This window comes from Chinchilla lanigera, unplaced genomic scaffold (genome assembly GCF_000276665.1).
Source record: "Chinchilla lanigera isolate Chin_1 unplaced genomic scaffold, ChiLan1.0 scaffold00042, whole genome shotgun sequence".
Lineage (NCBI taxonomy): Eukaryota > Metazoa > Chordata > Mammalia > Rodentia > Chinchillidae > Chinchilla > Chinchilla lanigera.
This window is the reverse complement of record NW_004955443.1, coordinates 7,703,777-7,724,187: the sequence shown is the minus strand read 5'-3', so window position 1 is coordinate 7,724,187 and position 20,411 is coordinate 7,703,777. Positions and strand designations below refer to the sequence as shown.

At 41.8% G+C, this 20,411-nt stretch overlaps 2 pseudogenes; one reads left to right on the top strand and one right to left on the bottom strand.

Annotated features, from left to right (window-relative positions):
- The window catches only part of LOC102003391, a 14,282-nt pseudogene extending 10,422 nt beyond the window's left edge, over positions 1-3,860 (bottom strand).
- Positions 3,861-3,877: 17 nt separating this feature from the next.
- Positions 3,878-7,462, top strand: LOC106149330 (annotated as a pseudogene).
- The last annotated feature ends 12,949 nt before the right edge of the window (positions 7,463-20,411 follow it).

The window sequence follows — 20,411 nt, the reverse complement described above, 5'->3', positions numbered from 1 at the left end:
TTTTTTTGGTTTTTCTCTGGTACCGGGAACTGAACTCACGACCTTGCGCTTGCCAGGCAGGCGCTTTGCCGCTGAGCTAAATCCCCAGCCCCTTCAATTCTTTATATGTGTAGATGTAAGTCCTTTTTCTGAAGGACAAATAGCTAAAATTTTTTACCACTCTCTGGGTTGTCTTTTCACTCTCATGGTGATTTCTTTTGCTGTGCAAAAGCTTTTTAATAAGATGAGGTCCCCGTTATTGATTCTTTGTGATAGTTCCTGTCAGATTGGGGTTTTCTTCATGAAGTCTTTGCCTATACCTATATCTTCAAGAGTTCTATGTATTCTCTCTTCCAGCAGATTCAGTGTTTCTGTTTTAATGTTTAGATGATCTCTGATCCATTTTGATTTTAGTTTAGTGCATGGTGGTAGACATGGGCCTATTTCAGTCTTTGGCATGTGGAAAGCCAGTTTTCCCAGCACCATTTATTAAAGAGGCTATCTTTCTTCCAGTGAATGTGTTTGGCCACTTTGTCAAAGAGAAGGTTGCTGAGTGTGTTTGGAGTTGTTTCTGCAACCTTTAATCTGTTTCATTGATTCTTGGGTCTCTTTTGTTTTGTTTTTTTATTTTTTTGCCAGTACCATGCTGTTTTTATCGTAGTTTTATAGTATAATTTCAAGTCAGGTATTATAATGCTCCCTGCCTTGCCTTTGTTGCCAAGAATTGTTTTTGCTATTCTAGGTCTCTTCTGATTCCAAATGAATTTTAGGATTGTTTTCTGTAGTTCTGTAAGATATGCTAATGGTATTTTGATATAAATTGTATTAAATCTGTATAAAATTTTAGAAGTATGGCCATTTTTATTTTGTTAGTTCTTCCTATCCATGACCAAGGAATATCTTGCCATTTTCTGATATCCTCTTCAGTCTCCTTTTTCAGAGTACTGTAATTTTCAATGTATAAATATTTTACTTTCTTTGTTACATTGATTCCTAAGTATTTCATTTTTTGGATGCTGTTGTAAAGGGTATGTTTTCCCTAATTTCTCTCTCAGTGAGTTTATTATTTGTGTATAGGAATGCTATTGATTTTTGAGTGTTGATTTTGTATCCAGCTATATTACTGAATTTGGTTATTAAATCTACAAGTTTTTTGGTGGTGTTTTTGGAGTTTTCTATGTAAAGTATCATGTCATCTGTGAATAATGATAATTTCACTTTTTCCTTTCCTATCCTTATTCCTTTTATGTCTTTCTCTTGTCTAATTGCTCTAGTTAATGTTTCTAGTACTATACTGAATAAAAGTGGTGATAGTGGACATCTTTGGCTTGTTCATGATTTTAAAGTGAAAGCGGGCTGGGGATTTAGCTCAGTGGCACAGTGCATGCCTGGCAAGCTCGAGGTGGTGAGTTCAATTCCCGGTACCAGAAAAAAAACAAAAACAAACAAATAAAGTGAAAGCTTTCAGTTTTTTTACCATTTAGTATAGTGTTGGCTATTGGTTTGTTATAGATGGCTTTTTATCAAATTGAGGGAAAGCTCACCTATTCCACTTTTCTGAAGAGTTTTTATTATGGGAGGGAGTTGGACTTTCTTAAATGCTTTTTCTGCATCTATTGAGATGATTATGTGATTTTTGTCTTTGGCTCTGTTAATATGCTATATTACATTTATTGATTTGCATATGTTCAATCATTCCTGCATCCCTAGGATAAATCCTACTTAGTCATGGTGTATAATCTTCTCGATGATTTGCTGCATTCTGTTTGCCAGTATCTTATTGAGGATTTTTGCATCTATGTTCATTAGGGAGATTGGCCTATAGTTTTCTTTTTTGGTTGGGTCCTTCTCTTATTTTGGTATCATAGTAATATTTGCTTGCAGGAATGATTTTGGATGTGTTCCTTCCCTTTCAATTTCATTAAAGAGTTTCAGCATTAGTGGCATTAGATATTCTTTAAATTTATTGTAGAACTCAACAACGAATCTATCAGGGCCTGGACTTTTTTTTTTTGTTGATAAATTTCATTGACTGACATTAGGTTATTTAGAATTCTTATATCTACTTGATTCAGTTTTAGTAATTCATGTGTCTAGAAATCTGTCCATTTCTTCTGTATTTTCCATCTTATTAGAGTCCAGGTTCTTGAAGTATGTATTGATGATCATCTGGATTTCCACAGGATCTAGTATGATTTCACCCTTTTCATTCCTAATTGCTTGAATTTAAGTCTTTTCTTTCCTCTTTTTTGATAAGATTGGCTAAGGATTTGTCAATTTGATTTAATCTTTCAAATAAAGATTTTTTTCATTGAAGTAGGAACAGTGATGCTGTCTGTTCAGAGATGACCGGGAAAACCTGGCATGCCTCTAATCCCAGCGCTGGGGAGGCTGAGGCAGGAGGATCATTGCCATTTTGAGACCAGCCTCGGCTACAAAGTGAGCTCAAGGCAGCCTGAACTGCATAGCAAGACCCTGTCTCAAAAAGACATAAAAAATAATTTCTCTCATAGGACTGTTTTCATTGCATCCCCAAAGTTGCAGTTTGTTATATCAGCATTATTGTTTAGTTGTAGATACTGTTTAATTTGTTCTTTAATTTCCTCTGTGACCCCTTGGTTGTTCAGGAGGGTGTTGTTTAATTTCCTTGTGTTTGTGTGGTTTGTGGTTTCTTTTGACATTCATTTCCAATTTTATTGCACTATGGTCAGATGATATGCATGGGATAATCTCAATTTCTCTGCATTTACCTAAGCATGTTCTATGGGCTGATATGTGGTGGGCTAATTTTGGAGAACATCCCATGTGCAGCTGAGAAGAATGTGTATTCTGATGTTGTTGGGTAGAACACTCTGTAGACATCTTCTAAGTCCATTTGTTCTCTGGTTTTAAAAAAAATTCTCATACTTCTTTGTCGATTTTTTGCCTAGTTGATCTATGTAATTGTGAGTGAGGTATTAAGGTCCCTCTTTACAATTGTGTTAGTGCTTATTTGATTTTCATGTCCATTAATATTTGCTTCATATAGTTAGGTGCACCTGTGTTTGGTGTACACGTATTTATGATTGTTATGTCTTCTTCTTGGAGTTTTCCCTTAACCAGTATGTAATGCCATTGGTTGTCTCTTTTGATCAGTCTTGGCTTGAAGTTCACATTATTCTGCAAATAGAGTAGCTACCCCTGCTTTTTCTGGGATCTTATCACATGGAGTATTGTTTTCCATGTTTTGGCTGTCAATCTATGAATTTCTTTTTGAGTTAAATATGCTCCTCACATGCAGCATATTATTGAATCTTGTTTCTTGATCCATTCTGCCAGTCTCTTTCTTTTGATTGGTGAATTGAGACCATTTACATTTACGGTTATAACAGATATATGTTGGCTTATTTTTCTCATACTATTTTGCTGGTTGGTTTCCTGTCTTTTCCCTGTGTTTATTTGCTTGTCCTGTTCGGTGGCTTCTTTCCACTGGTATTCTTGTGCTTGTGGTCTCATTTTCTCTTCCTAATATATCAAGAAGGATTTTCTTAAGTCAGGTATTTCATTATACCATCCAGCAGTATCTACCTGTTGGCTAATTAAGTCAAGGGACCTGGCACAGTCTCAATCAAAAATTGTTTTGGCTTTGTCAGAATTTGAGACTTGCCCCCAATTTTGCTAGTAAGTATCTTCCTAGCAAGTGAGCAGGACACTGTGGGACAATTGGAAACTCATCATTAAACATTTGACATTTAGAGTGACACATCAGAGCAGGAGTAAAGAATCTTTGACTAGTGGTCTCCTCAACTCCAACTATGGCTGCAGATAGAGAGGAGGGTTTTCCAGAGAAGGAAATTAAATCAGCTCACCCACAACATCCAGCATTACCCGGGGTTCCTCATAGGGGAGGGTAAGGGCCATGGACAAGGCAGTGCAGGTTCAGCTGGACCTCTTCAGAGCAGGAAACAGTTTTGATTGGCCCTTCTGTAAGAGCAGAGACAGTCAGTCCTCCAGTGCCATGACTGAGGCATATCGGCTGCCTCACACTCAGAGCAGGGCCCAGGCGGTAGCTTGGTGTGGGCACATGCCCAGTGTCCAGACTTCTTGCACTTGATCATGCTGGAATTTTCCCTTAGATGATTTGGCTGAGTTTAAAGTATTACCAATTGCAACAGCTATCATTCTAGTTTTTCTCTTTTGACCATCCTCCAGATCCCAGCTGTTGAACCTAGAAAAGGCTGCGTCCAGGGTCATAGGTGTCTGAAGTCACATCTGAAGTTTCTTCATTGAACAGATGGGAGGGAACCATAAGCCCTTAAGAGACAGGTGGGACTCCTAGGACAGGATCCCCAGAGATATCTCTCTCTTCCTCAGGGGCTTAGCATAGTTTCTGGGCTTTTCCTGAGATAAATGGTCACAAAAGCAAGAACATAAGGAATTTCATCTTACCTTCTATGTTTTAAGTAGAAACAGCTCAGTTGAAAAATAGTCTTGCAATTTAAATTGCCATCTTGTGCCCATCTCTTGCCATTTCCTAGTTCATATTGAGCCCAGATTGTACTATAATAGTAGATAAGGTATTCTTTTTTTAAAAAAAAATTATTTTATTTTATTTTTTGGTACCAGGAATCAAACTCAGGACCTTGCGCTTGCCAGGAAGGCACTGTGCTGCTGAGCTATACCCCCAGTTCTCCTTTTTAAATTGTCAGGATCACACCTCTCCCACTGATCAAGTGAGAGAGTCAGTGAAATCTGAAGGGAATGGCTCATGAGGTTTCCCTTGGCTCATCTTGGGTCCTACAGAGAGAGACAATTAGGTCTCGGGTCCTTAAAATGGCATTGCATGCAGAGGAAGGAGACCCAGGGAGCCACAGAACCTCTCTTATGAGACTCAAGTATTCACTAGGCAGACGTCTCGGTCTGAAGCTAGGATGATGCTGGCATCTTTCATAGAAGCATAGTAGGAAGCCCTACTGAGGCCTCTGTGTCTCTATGGAGCCCACTTACTCCTTAGGGAAGGGGGCTGCGCCACCGGATGGCTCTAGTCTTCTGAAACTCCCATGAGATCAGGATGGAGCCTCCCCGCACCGAGATTCCCTTAGCCACATTTACTCAAGAAGAGTGGAGCCTCTTGAGAAATAATATCTCTGGCATTTACCCTGATAGTAAAGGCTTTGGTACTTTAAGGCAGTAGAGACAGAAACCTCTTTTTTAAAGAAAAAAACCCTTTAAAAATCCTAAGACTGACTCACAATCAGCTGAGTGAAGCTTTACTGGCTGTTCTTTTGTTCTGCTCAGGCTGTCTGGCATGTTTCTAAATAATCTGCACTTGGGCTGCTGCATGCTGCTTCCTACCTGCCCTGCCATGGACTGTCTCTCTGCCATGTCCCTCTGCCATGCGCCTGGCCTTGGAGCCAGCCGGCTACAGACTGAAACCTCTACAAACGGTGAGCTGAAATACTGTCAAATTTTCTTCCTTTAACTGAGTTTCCATGAAAGCCTGCGTGAAATGTTCCACGAACATTTTTGTGTGGAAAGAAGTTTTTATTTCTCTGGGTTAAATGCCAAAAAGAGTGACTGCTGGGTCATACTGACTTTTATTTATATTTATTTATTTATTTATTTATTTATTTATTTATTTATTTATTTATCTTTTTGAGACAAGGTCTTACTAAGCAGTTCAGGCTGGCCTTGAGCTCACTTTGTAGCACAGGTTGGTCTTGAACTCACAACGATCTTCCTGCCTCAGCCTTCTAAGTGCTGGGATTACAGGCATGTGCCACCATGCCAGGCTATATATTGACTTTTTTTGAACGAACCATTCTGTGTAACAGCCTTGTGTGGAGCTGTGCTGTGACAGGGAGACCTGGACTGACATATCGGGAAGTACCTGAGTCAGAAAAAAAAAGTGCAAGACAGAATCTTTAGAGTGTTCCAGAACCACTACTTGTTTTATGATGATATATTTGCATACTTCAAGGATCCATACTTTGCGGAAGAAAGCATGATGTCATTCAGAACAACAGTGCAAGGTTTCAGTGTAGAATTCTAGACGTCTTCCCTCCCTCATATCAAGATGGTTTTGCTGTGGACATGTTAGCTGTGCAGGTGGAGGAACAATTGTCATCAGTGATAGTGATGATGCAGAAACAGAATAGTTCTTTTCAAAATGGAAAAAAAATACACAATTGATCCCTCATTATTCCAGTACAAGGTGCAACCCACTAAAAAGAAATTATATAACTCTGCCACTGTTAAAGCAACACAAATCAGCCAGAGAAAATACCTGTTTTCTCATGAAAAACTAAAGCTTTTTCTGAAGCAATACTATGAACCACAAGGTAGAATTGTTAAAATTAATCTCCTTCAAAATATAAAATAGCAGGACAAGATTTTTCTTATATATTCCCTGATAATCCACCATATATTTTTTTCTTTTTTTGGTGTTTTTCCGGTACCGGGAATTGAACTCATGACCCTACACTTGCCAGGCAGGTGCTGTGCTGCTGAGCTAAATCCCCAGCCCTGATCCACTGTATTTATCTTCAGGCCTGTTAACAGCAGAAGAGGGAGACTTCCCAAACGAGTATCTGTCAGGCTGAAAGACACCATTGCTAATGAATGGACTATTGCAGGTTACAGGAACAAAGCTACTAAAGAAAGAGACAAACTTTTGAAACAAGAAGAAACAAAGACACTGGCTTTTTTTTTTTTTTTTTAAGACAGGGTCTCACTATGCAGTTCAAGCTGCCACTGAACTCACTGTGTAGCCCAAGCTGGCCTCAAACTTGTAACGATTCTCCTGCCTCAGCCAAATGAGTGCTGGGGTTACAGGCATGCGCCACCACACCTGGCACAAGACACTGGCTTTTGAAAAGGCTAAATTAAAAACAGAAAAAGCAGATACCCTAGAAGCCAAGAAAAAGGAAAAGGAACACAAAGGGAAAAAGGGGAAGAACTGAAGAAAAGTGTGGAAGAGAGACTAAAGAAAAAAGAAAAGAAGGGCCAGGTGTGGTGGCACACACTCCTGTAATCCCAGCACTCGGGAGGCTGAGACAGGAGGATCGCTATGAGTTCAAGGCCAGCCTGAGCTACAAAGTGAGCTCAAGGCCAGCCTGAACTGCATAGTGAGACCCTGTATCAAAAAGGCAAAAAGAAGAAGCAGAAGAAGAAGGAGAAGAAGAAAGAGAAGAAGGAGAAGGAGAAGGAGGAGGAGAAGAATAGAAAGGGGAAAGGAAAGAGAGAAATTATTTGAAGAAAAGTGAAAATATATGAAATACTTAAAAAAGTGGTGGAATAAATCCAGAGAAAATATGGAATGGATGATTTTAAGGAACTTCCAGGACCAACTCCAGGGAAAACTAGACCAGTTCCTGAACTCTTTGGTGATGCTTTGGTGGTTTTGGAGTTGCTCAGTGCATTCGGGGCACTTTTTGATCTTCAAGATGAGTTTCCTGAGGGAGTAACCCTGGAAGTGCTAGAAGAAGATGCCAGCAGCAAATAACTGAGGCTGACACCACAGAGGCTTTGGAGGAAAGTGCAGACCCCACGAAATCTGCACTATTGCAGTTGCATCTTCGGCAGCTGCATGGCCACAGTTACACCGGGGCTGCAGTTTGAAACGCTTGCACATTGATAGCTGCACTCTTTCTGAAATTCTCAGACTGCACATCTTAGCTTCAGGTGCTGATGCAACATCAACAAGTGCAAAATACAGGTATCAGAAAAGAGGAGGCTTTGATGTCACAGATGATGGCTGTGTTGAGCTTCACTTGAGCAATCTCAGGCTACTGAAGAAACTGTAAGCACTTCAGTGTATGACTTGACACTAGGAGGAAAAATGAAGACACTTCATGCTCCCTATGGGAAGCCACTGACCATAGTTTCTACTAGGGATTTCATTCAAGGATATGCTGATCTACTACAACAGGCAAAGTAGGAGCTCCAGAAGTTAAACGCAGAACATCAAAACTAGAGGGAAGAAGCAGCTGCTAGTGTTCATAAAAGAAAGGAAGAAAAACTTAAAGAACAAGAACAAAAAATGAAAGAGAAACAAGAAAAACTAAAGGAGGATGAACAAATTCAACTGCAGATGTATAGGTGAGGGAGAAAGGGAAAGTTTGGGTACTAGCACGAAGAAATAGAGCAAAAGGAATTTGATCAAAATACAGTCACCGGCCAGGTGTGGTGGCACACACCTGTAATCCCCGCATTCAGGAGGCTGAGGCAGGAGGATTGCTGCAAGTTTGAGGCCAGCCTGGGCTACATAAGCAAGTTCAAGATCAGCCTGCACTACATAGTAAGACCCTGTCTCAAAAAAAAAAAAAGAAAGAAAAGATATGGTCACAGAAAATGGAGATGATCTCTGGTCACATAAAAGAAGCAGAAGGGGCAAAAGAGGACAAGATAGATTTAAAGAATTGACAAGGCAAGTAGAGATCAACTGTGTAATGCAAGAGCCTCTTACTGCAGACGAGGAAGAAGCTTCCAAACAGGAATAGCAATGAAAGTGGAAGAGCTCTTAAAAAAATCCAACATGCCATAGCATGTACCAGTATCTCTTCCTTGGCCCATGACCCCACAGATAGGCACTGCTGGATTTTCCCTTCTATTCCTGGATTGCTTATTGAAGAGGATTATTCTGATCTCACTGAAGACATGCTCTTGTCTAGATATTCATCATTTCAGAATAATGCACAGTCTCAAGATTCTCAGGTAGCTATTAAAATTGGAGAGTCTTTGATGTCTGACTCTACCCCTAATGAGGACCAACGTCTGTGTGACAGTTGTGTACAGCTGCCAAAACCAGTGCCTAAGCCAGATCGGTAGTGCTTTTACAGGTCTTGTGAACAGCTAGACCGGCTTATCGAAGCTCTTAATTCTACAGAATATAGAGAAAGTGCCTTAAAAGAAACCTTGTTGCAAGAGAAAAGCAGAATATGTGCACAGCGAACCTGTTTTTCTCAAGAAAAATTTCTTTTTTCAGATAAACCTCGAAACAATAGCAAACCTTCATGCACTCAGGGAAGAAACTCTAGTGCATATGACCCATCTCAGATGTCAGCAGAAAGGCAGTGTCACCTGAGGCTGAGAAATTTCCTTTGGGGTATTGAAGACGGAATCTATCAAGGAACACTGGGAGCAACCAAGGTTACGGGCCGACACATGCAGAGATCAGCCCTAGAAAATGGGCATCATGTCCTCTGAAGTGGAGACCCCAGAGCCCAGACCCACCCTACCAGTTAGTCCAACAGGAATGAGGGGGCCCGGGGCATACTCTGCCTTCTCCCTCTGGCCAGACTGTCATCTCCATGGAGGAGCCCCAGGTAATCATAACTATAGAGGAAGAAGAAAACAGCTTGTTGCTAGACACAGGTGCAAGTCTTTCAGTTCTTCTTTTCAATCCTGGCCTTCCTTCCAGCCGTCACACCTCAGTGACAGGAATCACTGGTGAGGAGGTAATACACTATTTTTGACAACCCTTAGGCTGTAACTACTTGTCAGATCCTTCTTGTGTATCTGTCTTCCTGAGAAATCACTTTGAAGATACCACCATGTATTTCAGCAGCCACTGGTATTTTCCTACTAATCTGTCCATAATTCTGTAATGTTTGTATTGTTCCTATGTATTTTGTAAATGGATGTATGTTTATTATTATGTGTTTCCTACAACAACCATTGAGAATAGTCAATGATTATTCAATAGGTCACTCATGTATAGCTCTATTTATTTTCTTTAGAAATCACTTTGAAGATACCAAAGTATAGTACAACAACCATTGATAATAACCTACCACTTTTGTCTGTAACTCACTATTATTTGTCAATTTGTTTTCCTGAGAAACTATCTTGTAGATAACAATATGTAAAACAATAACCATTGATAATTTCCTACCACTTTGTCTGTAATTTGGTAAGCCCCCCCCTATTATTATGTTATCCTTCTTTTACTCTTTAAAATAAAAAAAGAAAAGAAAATGGGCAGCATGAGCTGTTAAGTGAGGAAAACAAGGAAAATGGAATAATTAAAACCGTGAATGAGCTGGGTATGGTGGCACATGCCTATAATCCCAGTCCTCGGGGAGGCTAAGGCAGGAGGATTGCCGTGAGTTCAAGCCCACCCTGAACTACACAGCTAGAACCTGTCTCAAAAAAGCAAGACCCAAAAAACTGTGAATGATAAAAACAGAAACTCCAAATACTGTCTCAACTAATGCAAGTATGCCTCAAAATCAATGAACAATGTGGCTCATTACCTGGCAATGGCACTCTGAAACACAGAACAGGGCATTGAGTGACATCTTCTCTTTTTTTTTTTTGAGTGGTATCTTCTCAAAGCTCTACTTTATGCCAGTGACAGTGAGTCTCCCTCCTCCTCCTCCTCCTCTTTCTCCTCTTCCTCTTCTTCCTCCTCCTCTTCCTCCTCCTCCTCCTTCTTCTTCCTCTTCTTCTTCCTCTTCTTTTTTGGTACCAGGAATCAAACTCAGGACCTCACGCTTGCCAGGCAGGCACTTGTGCTGCTGAGCTATATTCCCAGCCCTATTCTTCTTCTTCTTCTTCTTATTTTTTGTCTCTTTGAGACCGGGTGTCACTAGGCGGTTCAGGCTGGCCTTGAGCTCATTTTGTAGCCCAGGCTGGCCTCGAACTCACAGGAATCCTCCTGTCTCAGCCTCCCAAGTGCTGGGATTACAGGTGTGCGCCCCCATGCCCGGCTCACAGTGGGCGTTCTTAGAAAACAGTCCTGGACCTCTGGAGAGAGTGACTCCTTTCCTCCGCTAGCCTGTCCCAAGTCTTCCTTCCCTTAGCCACCTTGGATCTCAGTGGTTTGGTCTAAGTCTGTACTGAATGCTCGCTGCAAGCTGTGTCATGAGAAGAGGCATGCTGACAATGTGGTGCTTTGCGATGGCTGAGACGGGTGTCATCATACCTACTGTGATCGACCAAAGCCCAAGACTGTGCCCGAAGGAGACTGGTTTTGTCCCGAATGTTGACCAAAGCAAAGCTCTAGAAGATTCTCTTTTAGACAGAGACCATCTTTGGAAAGTGATGAAGAAGTGAGAGAGAGTCGGCAGGGTGTCGAGGATGAAGTCAGTGATGATGATAAAGAGTGTCAAAGTGACAAGGAAGACTATGAGGGAGAACAAAACTTGGAGGATGACTCCAAGAAGAGGAAGAACTCAGCCCACCGCAACGAGGAAGATTGCCAATGAAGACACGAGGGGGACTCAGCTCTTTCTCAAGTCGTGGCCAGTGACAAGATCCTGGCAGATATCCTTCAAGGAGTCGGCAGAATATACGCAAACAACTGTTTCTTCTAGAACTACTGGTAGGGACCTAAGAAAGATAAGGTCTGCTCTTCTGCTGAAACTAAATCTTCAAGAATTGTCAGTTGATCTACTCACCAAAGTCGTGGCACAGAGCAGATGGACGTATTTGTGAACTCCTCAGTCCTTGCAGAAAATGCAGAGGGAGAAGAAGTGCCTATAACACACCAGAAAACAGGCACAGCTTCCCTGACTTCAAAATCAAGTGAGAGCCAGGATCTTTAAATGCTGCGTCAGAACTCTGTCTCCAGGATGGTGGATCCAAGAGAGGAGGCAGGAGAAGACCAACTGCGCGGTCATCTCTGATGTCTGTGAATTGAAGGAGCGCTAGCAGACAGGGAGAAATTCTTGAACTGTCTGCTTTTGAGCAATTTGTGGAATTAATACAGCATGACCCAGCGGGCCTTTTTTGATACTGGCCTCTATAATCCAGGTACCAGACTACTATGACATCCTTAAAAAGCCCATTACCCTAAATATAATTTGTGAAAAAGTGAATAAATTTGAATATAAATTAGCATTTGAGTTTATTGATGATATTGAATTAATGTTTTCGAACTGCTTTGAGTATAACCCTCATAACACAAGCTGCAAAAGCAAAAGCTAGAGCCAGGCTTCAAGCATTTTTTCATATTCAGGCTTGAAAGCTTGAATTCCCCATCACACTCTGTAATGTGGACCATGTTAGCATGCCACCAGCTGCAAAAAAAGTCATGAATCTAATTTTTGTCCTTCTGAAGGATATATTTCAGGAAAAGTATTGTTCATGAGAATGGAACGTTCAATCATCCTCTAAAGCAGATGTATGCATAAAGCAATAATAACTAACTGACCACTTGAAGTGTGGCCTGCACTAGTCTCAGTTTTCAAAGTTTTCCTTTGCTACAGTTTTGTTCAGTATCTAATAAATTTGATAGATGTATGGATATAGTACTGGTTTACAGAGGTTTTTGTGCATTTTGAGATCATTCATGTGTGCACAGATCTTGGAAAATATTATCTTACCCTATGATTTATTTTGTCATTGATTTTTTTAGAAGTTTTGTATTATGGGAGAAATATCTACACAGATGGGTTTTAGAAAACTGTGTACATGTCTTAAGAATTGTTTAATAAGCATATTTTTTTTTGTCTTTTTGAGACAGGGTTTCATTATGCAGTTCAGACTGACCTTGAATTCACTTTGTAGCCCAAGATGGCCCTGAACTTGCAGCAATCCTCCTGCCACAGCCTTCCAAGTGCTGGGATTATAGGCATGTGCCACCATGTCTGGTGAGCATATTCTTTTTGGTTTTTCTCCGGTACCGAGAACCGAACTCACGACCTTGCGCTTGCCAGGCAGGCGCTTTTGCCGCTGAGCTAAATCCCCAGCCCAGAGCATATTCTTTCAATATTATCCATAAATGGATCAAATTTTACATCCGTTGATGTGCTGCACCAGTGTAGGGTGGACATATTAAGTCTGAGTTTATTAACTAGATATTCATTTCGCATTCAGAGTAATTTGTGAATTTGTTTTGTATTTATAAAATTTACATTAGGAAAAAAATTAAAAAATAAAATAAAATAAAATAAAATTTACATTTGGCAAAATGTTAATTTTTAAACATTTTACTTTTTTGTTTTATTTCTCTAATTTCCTCAGTGTTCAAAAATTTCACCCTCCTTTTCCCCTGACAGTTTTTTCAGTTTACAGGACTGTTTTACAAGTCTCTATGTATAACGTCTTAAGCGCACAAGTAAAACGACAATGCCCCAAAATGGGAAAGAGAACAAAAGGGAGATAAACTTCAAGGGGACCTGTAAGTGTCCCACGGGTGGAAGAAAAACACGGAGGCCATGCATTCCCCCACTCCCCACACAGTGGAAAAGCAGGAAACAATTCCCAGTGTCACAAGAGTCTCCTGAGTTCCCCAACCTAGCAGGGGATGGAAACAAGGGGAAAAAAACTTTGCGGTATTTTAGAGGGAAACAAACAAACAAGAAAATGTGCCCAAGGGCCTTACCTGTTCTCCTGGCTGGCTCACCAAATATGTTACTGGGTTTTGGGGTGTGGGAGTCTCTTTCTGGAGATCATTCGTCCTGAGCAAAGAATTGGTCAAGACAAGTATAGACAGTAGCAAAGTTCATTAAAGGTAGGAAAGGAAACAAGTTCTGCAGAAAGTCTGGGCCGAGTAAAAGGAGAAAAAGAAGTGCACCCTGCAGCATGAGGGTGGCCACCGTGCAAGAGTGAACACTGTGGCCAAATTCAATGGCAGCTGCTTTCTGTACACCCACTCCTCAGGCTACTGTCAGGTCTAGGCCAGCCTATCGAAAACCTGCTCGAGTTCTTGCGAGAAGTCCACATGCAGGATTTGGGGAGCCATTCTGCTCATGTGTTCTGGGATTCTATGATTAACAAGTCAGATCTGCTTCTCCAGCCAGCTCTCACTTTGGCAGCATGTATACTACTTCCCCAGCCGGCTTTGCCATGCCCTAATCTCCTGTTCACCCACACTCGCTCTCGGGAAGCTGAGGCAGGAAGATCACCAAGAGTTCAAGGTCACCTGGACTACATAGCAAGATCTTGTCTCAAAAAACAACAAAAACAAAAAAGAGCAGTGTTTTTCCTGAGATGTTTATCGGAAAAATATGTCTCCTGCTACTTTGGCTCATTTATAACTTTGATGCACCAAAGTCCAGCCTTTGTAAGGTCTCTGAGAGGGCCTAAATAATGGTGCTTGCTAACATCAGTAGGCAGAGAGAGAATTCTTTCTCATGCATGTCCTAAGTCTCTGGGAAGAAAGGAAAACTGGTCAGGATTGTGGCACATGCCTGTAATTTCAGCACTCTTGAGGGTGAAGCAGGACAATTGCCATAGATTTGTGGCCAGCCTGGGCTACAGAATGGGTTGAAGCCCAGCCTGGACTGCATAGCAAGAACCTGTCTCAAAAAAAAAAAAAAAAAAAAAAAATCAGGATTGCAGAGATAGAGGTCAACTTTCTCAAATAGTTCACATTCAGTTGGCATGAAAATAAAGTTCTGTCTCCCTTAATCCTTACCAAAAGAGAAACCCTAAGTGAGCTGATGTCAACTAGTCAGTTGGTTTTCTATTTTTCCTCTCTTTATTCCCCACCTTAAAAGAAAAGTCACTTTGAAATGAACAATTGCTTTTTGGCTTTTGTTTCTGCCTTTTTTGAGCCCTTTTTGTCAACAAAACCGACCCCCTCTGCTCAGCTCATTGGAATGCTTACTCTATTTTATAGAAGACAAATTAACCAATTGTAGAATTGATAATAAAGCTAAGTAAGATTATTATACTAGATTGTTTCAATTTTATTCTCTGACAGCAGGAAACATAGTGAATAAGAAGAGTCTGGTACAGAGAATATTTACAAAAGTTAAAGGAAGATGACAAAAGCTATCGTAACAGCAGGAAACTCTTGGTATCTCCAGGCTTGATGAGATAAGGGGAGCAAGATAAGGGAATGTAACTCCTGGGGGAGAGTGGCACATGCCTGTAATCCTAGCTCTTGGGAGGCTGAGGCAGGAGGATTGCTATGAGTTTGAGGCCAACCTGAACAACACAGAGACCTTGTGTGTGTGTGTGTGTGTGTGTGTGTGTGTGTGAGAGAGAGAGAGAGAGAGAGAGAGAGAGAGAGAGAGAGAGAGAGAGAGAGAATAATGGAATGCTAAAAATACCATAGCTGTAACGAAATGGGAGAGCTTTGGACAGGAATAGCGGCTTTTGCTAGAGCACTGTCACATTATTAATCTCAGTCTTGTCTCCTGCCGGAGCTCCCACGTGCCGCATTGATCTGGATGACAGGGCCCTGTGGATGTAGAGACTACAGCATAAAGCCTGCATCTAGCATCTCCTGCACGGAGCAGAACAGAGCAGTTGGGACGTGGATTCGTAAAAGCAAACAATGAGACCAACTTCATGATGCTTATATGACTGAGGCAAAACCTATGTCCTAAATGAACGGGTGATATGACTGACTGGTCCAGTCGGTGGAAACTAGCTGTGAACTTCAGGTAACAAGAAGTTCTCCCGCTGCCAGTGCATGGCTTTGGAGGTGGCCTGAGGAGGAAGGTTTTGAAGAGTGGCTTCCTGGTGTTTCTAGGCTCTGAACTAAAGGACTCTGCTTTAGAGGAGAGAAAGGAATTAACTAGCTCAGCAGTGGAGACTGGGCAGTCTGCATGTGGCAGCATGCTGGAAAGATAATGGGGGTTTTGAGAGTGCACTGTGGACTCCCACTCACTGCTTAGCCCTTGGACAGAGGAATTACGGGCTCCCATACTAAAAATGCTACACTTAAGAAGCCTGGTGTGGTAGATTAACTAATGGTCAACTTGTAGCACCCAGCTGAACCGAGTCAGCATGGTGCTGGGTGAGGAAGGCCCACCTGAGGATAGTTGCCAACTGCATAAAAGGAGAACTGGAGGGGAAGTTGGCGTGCTGTTGATTCTCCTGGGGAAGCTTGTCACGCTGGCTTTCCCGATATGAACTCAGCCGCTCTCACTGTGGGAGAAGCTCAGGTCCTCGCCGTTGCTGAGGATGGCTGCGGTTCTTTTTAAGGGAGCTCTGGTCCTTGCCTTGAGCATCACTTCCTGGCTCCAGTGCAGACCTCTCAGCCTGCTGGCCCAGATCCTTCGTCCTGCTGGTGTAGACTTTCTAGCTTCCACCACTGCCCTTTGGGCCTTCCCAGTGTAGATCCTTGGTACAGACTTGCATGCGACATTGTCGTGGGCTCTAGGCCTCCAGCTGGACTCATGGAGGACATTGCCATGGGCTCTGGATCTTCAGTTGGACTCATGCAGGACACTGCTGTGGGATCCAGGCCCTCAGCTGGATTCCTTGGGTTTCTAGTGTGTGAACAGATCGCCCGCACTCTTCTGCACTTGACTCTTTGGGTGACTATTATAAAATAATCCTATAACTTGTGTGTCCTATATTTAATCTTTTCCCTTGTAAATCCTAACTACAACACCCAGCCTGGGTAACTTAAGGGAGAATAATTCTGTGATACAGAAATCAACTTTCCACTCTGTGCTGCAGATATGTTGAAAGCCATGGCGGTGGCAGTTCTGGTCTATTTTTTACGTTTGGAAAAATATAGAGTGCATTGCAATCAATACTGTGGTGCCCACTGGCCTGGCGCTAAGTGCAGAAGTTCGGCTTTCTACCCTTGCTGGTAGGGCTCTTCATTCCGGCTGGGAGGGGCGGGGCGGGGAGAGAAGGGGAAAAAGTGAGGAAGCCAAATGAAGTCAGAGTTGGAAAGTATATTTCAAAAAGAGTTAAAAAGAGATTTGAGCAGAACAGGCAGTGGAGAGAAATCTGAGGTCAGGGAAGGGCTATAAAAAGTCCTTTATATTTAGAAGAAAAGCACATTTGAATCTGAACATCAGTAATAGGAACCAGCAAGATCTACAGAGAGGAAGAGTCAGACATTTCAAATGTTAGATTAGTATCAGTGATAGCAAAGCACGAGTGTGCCTCCCCACCCTTTTTATTTCTTATTTTGAAACAGGGTCTTGCTAAATTGCCCAAACTGACCTAAAGATTTTGACCCTCTTGCCTCATTCTCCTTGAGGTGAAAGATTAGGGCTGGGGCAAACCAGTGAAAAACCTGGCAGGATGCCTTCAAGTGATGGAGACTTAAGGGACATGCACAGGACTCAGGAGGGTTCTGCAGCGCCTGAGTACTGCACACAAAACCACTCAGAAAGGGGGCTATTTCCAGTCCATCACTTCTGCGCCAGTGCAGTGGTGCGTGGATGTCATCCCAGCACTCAGGTGGTTGAGGCACGATTGCCTCAAGTTCAAAGCCAGCTTGGGCTACATAGTGAGTTCAAGGCCACTAATTTACTTAGTCCTTCATTTACACCGGGCAGAAGCTACACAAATCTTTGAGAGGATAGTTTAAATCCGGCACCAGGCCAAGTGAGGTGTTTTTTGTTGTTGTTTGTTTTTTTGTTGCTGTGTTTGTTTTGTTTTGAGACAGGGTCTTACAATGTAATCCAGCTGGTCTTGAATTTGTGGCAATCCTCTTAGACGTGTGCCACTATACCAGGCCAAGTGAGTTTGTGATAGGACAACCGTCTCAATGTCTTATTTGCATGGGGTGGGGGAGCCGATCCAGGAATTCCAGACACAGAAGACCGCTCCCCATGATTCTCAGGGGGTGTGAGTCTGCCCACCAGCCCGATTTCACTCTGCAGAGTGAACTCCTTTTCCACCTTCAGTGAAGGTATGCCCTGGCTCCTTGTTCTATGTGTCTTAACCAATTCTTTGTTCAGAACACCAAGAACCTGGAAAAAATTTCCCCAGGACCCACCACCCTGTAATATCCTGAGTAGCAGCCAGGCATGGTGGTGCACGCCTGTAATCTCAGCACTCGGGAGGCTGTGGCAGGAGGATCGTTGCAAGCTCGAGGCCAGCCTGGGCTACAAAGTGAGCTCAAGGCCAGCCTGAACTGCATAGCGAGACCCTGTCTCAAAAAAGAAAAAAAAAAAAAAAAAAATTCTTGAGTAGCTGGCATTATAGGCCTACACTGGCTGTGGTTCTAGAATTTCTGATGTTTTTATTCAAGTAAAAAGAAAAACACATACAGAAACACACAAAAACAAAGGAGCTGGGTAACACTGGACACTTGGGGTGCTGAGGTATAAGGATCACAAGTTCGAAGGCAACTTGAGTAATTAAGCAAGATCTTGTCTCAAATTTGAAAAAAAAAGGAGCCCAGTATGGTAGTACATCCCTGTAACCCCAACCTGGGAGGCCAAGGTGACAAATCGACAATTCAAGCCCAGTTTAGTGATTTAGCAGAATAAAAACATTAAAAAGGGGGTGAGGATTTATCTCAGTGTGCAGGCCCTAGGTCCAACCTCATTATCACACAAAAAACTTCTCTCCATTCGGTGTAAAAACAGTTTTGCAACATTCACATAATGTTTATTATATATTCTGAAAGTTTGTGACCTTTTGGGTCTAAGCCTCAATTTTAAAAATTATTATTATTAAAATTATTATTATTATTATTATCATTTTCAGTAGTGGGGATTGAACCTGGGTCCTTCACACTGAGCTACATTCCCAGCCTACTTTTTCTTTTGAGACAAGGTTTTCTTAAATTGCTAAATTGCCCAGGATGGTCTTGAACTTGTGATCCCCCTACTGCAGCTTTCTGAGTGCTGGGATTATAGGCCTGCACCACCAAACCCACTCCTTACCCGCTTTTACAATTTTTATTTTGAGACAGGGTCCTGCTAAATAGCCCTGGATGGCCTTGAATTTTGGATCCTCTTGCCATTTTAGTAGCTGGAATTGCTGGTACTTGCCACTGCTTTTTATAGTGCTTTTAAGAAATGTGAACTTTTTTCTGAGTGTGATATCACAGTCTGTAATTCCAGCAGTCCAGGAGGCTGAGGCAGAAGGATGGCAAGTTGGAGTACAGCCTGGGCAATTTAGCTACTTAGTGAGACCCTGTCTCAAAATTAAACATTTTTTAAAAAGGCTGGGGATATAGCACAAAGATCCTGGATCCAATCACAAGTTAAAAATAAAACTAAACCAAAAAAAGGTAAGCTTTATCTCTTTTGGAATAACTTTAGATTTATAGGAATAAAAAGTAGCACAAAGATCTTCATGTATTCTTTACTCAGCTTCCACTAATATTAACATCTTATATAACCATGGTGCTGCATCAAAATTCAGGAGTTAATATTACTAAAATACTATTAACTAAATTATAGCATTGGAATTTCATTTTTTATGTCTTTTTGCTTCTAGGATCCAGTCCAGGGTACCACACTGCATGTGGCATGATGCTTTTTCATTTAAAATGTACTTTAAAGCTGGGCTTCATGGGGCATCCCTGTAATCCCAATATTTGGGAGGCGGAGACAGTGCATCATGAGTTTGAGGCTAGCCTAAACTACATACCAGACCCTGTCTCAAAAAACAACAAAACAAACAAACAAATAAGTGTATCTTTTCTTTTTTTGGTACTGGGGATTGAACCCAGGGACTTTGCAATGAAGTAGATCACCAGCTCTTTTTATTTTTTGAGACAGAATCTCTCCAACTATCACTTAAAATACCCAGGCTGGGTTTGAATTTGTGATCCTCCTGCCTCAGCTTCCCAGTGTGCTGGAATTACAGGCCAAACAAATGTATTTTGAAACTGAGTTCATGTCTGTAATCCCAATTACTCGTGAGGTTGAGGCAGGGATCAATCAATATTCAAGGCTAGCCTGGGCACTTTAGGGAGACACTTTCTCTAAAAAAATAGGATCGAGGGCCGGGGATGTAGCTCAGTGGCACAGTGCCTGCCTGGCAAATGCAAGGTCCTGAGTTTGATTCCTGGTACCAAATATATATATATATATATATATATATAAATTTAAAAAAAGCTGGGTGTGGTGGCCCACACCTGTAATCCCAGCACTTGGGAGGCTGAGGCAGGAGGGGATCCTTGAGAGTTCGAGACCAGCCTGGGCTACAAAGTGAGCTCAAGGCTAGCCTGAACTGCATGGTGAGACCCTGTCTCAAAAAAGACCAAAAAAAAAAAAAAAAAAAAAAAAAAAAAAAAAGAAAGGATCGAGGATTTAGCTCCACGGTAAATCCTAGCATGTTCAGGACCTTAGTTCAATCCTCAGCATTACAAAAATTAAAATCAATAAATAAAAAGGACTGGATATGGCACATGCTTGTAATCCTGGCACTGTGGAGGTTGAGGCTGGAGGACTGCAAATTTGGGTCCCATGCAGGGCAATTTAGCAACCCCCTCAAACGGCCTGGGGATATAGTTCAGTGTGAAGCCCAGGGGTTCAACCTCTAGCGCTGCAATAACTAACTAGCAAACTAAAATAAAATAATAAAAAGGGCTGGGATGTAGCTCAGCACAATGAGTTCAATAGTGAATGGGGCAGGAAAGAGAAAAAACTTACCTTAAAGATTGTCTTATATCATTTCATACCCAGTTGTCCAATTCTCTGGATTACAGAATGAATCAATTCTTAGAAGTGAAATTGCAGTTAATCATTATGTGCTTCTAAAAATTACGAAACCCAGCGCGGGGGAGGGGTATGGTTTGGTGGCAGAGTTCGTTCTTAGCATGCAGGAGGCCTTGAGTTCAATCCCTA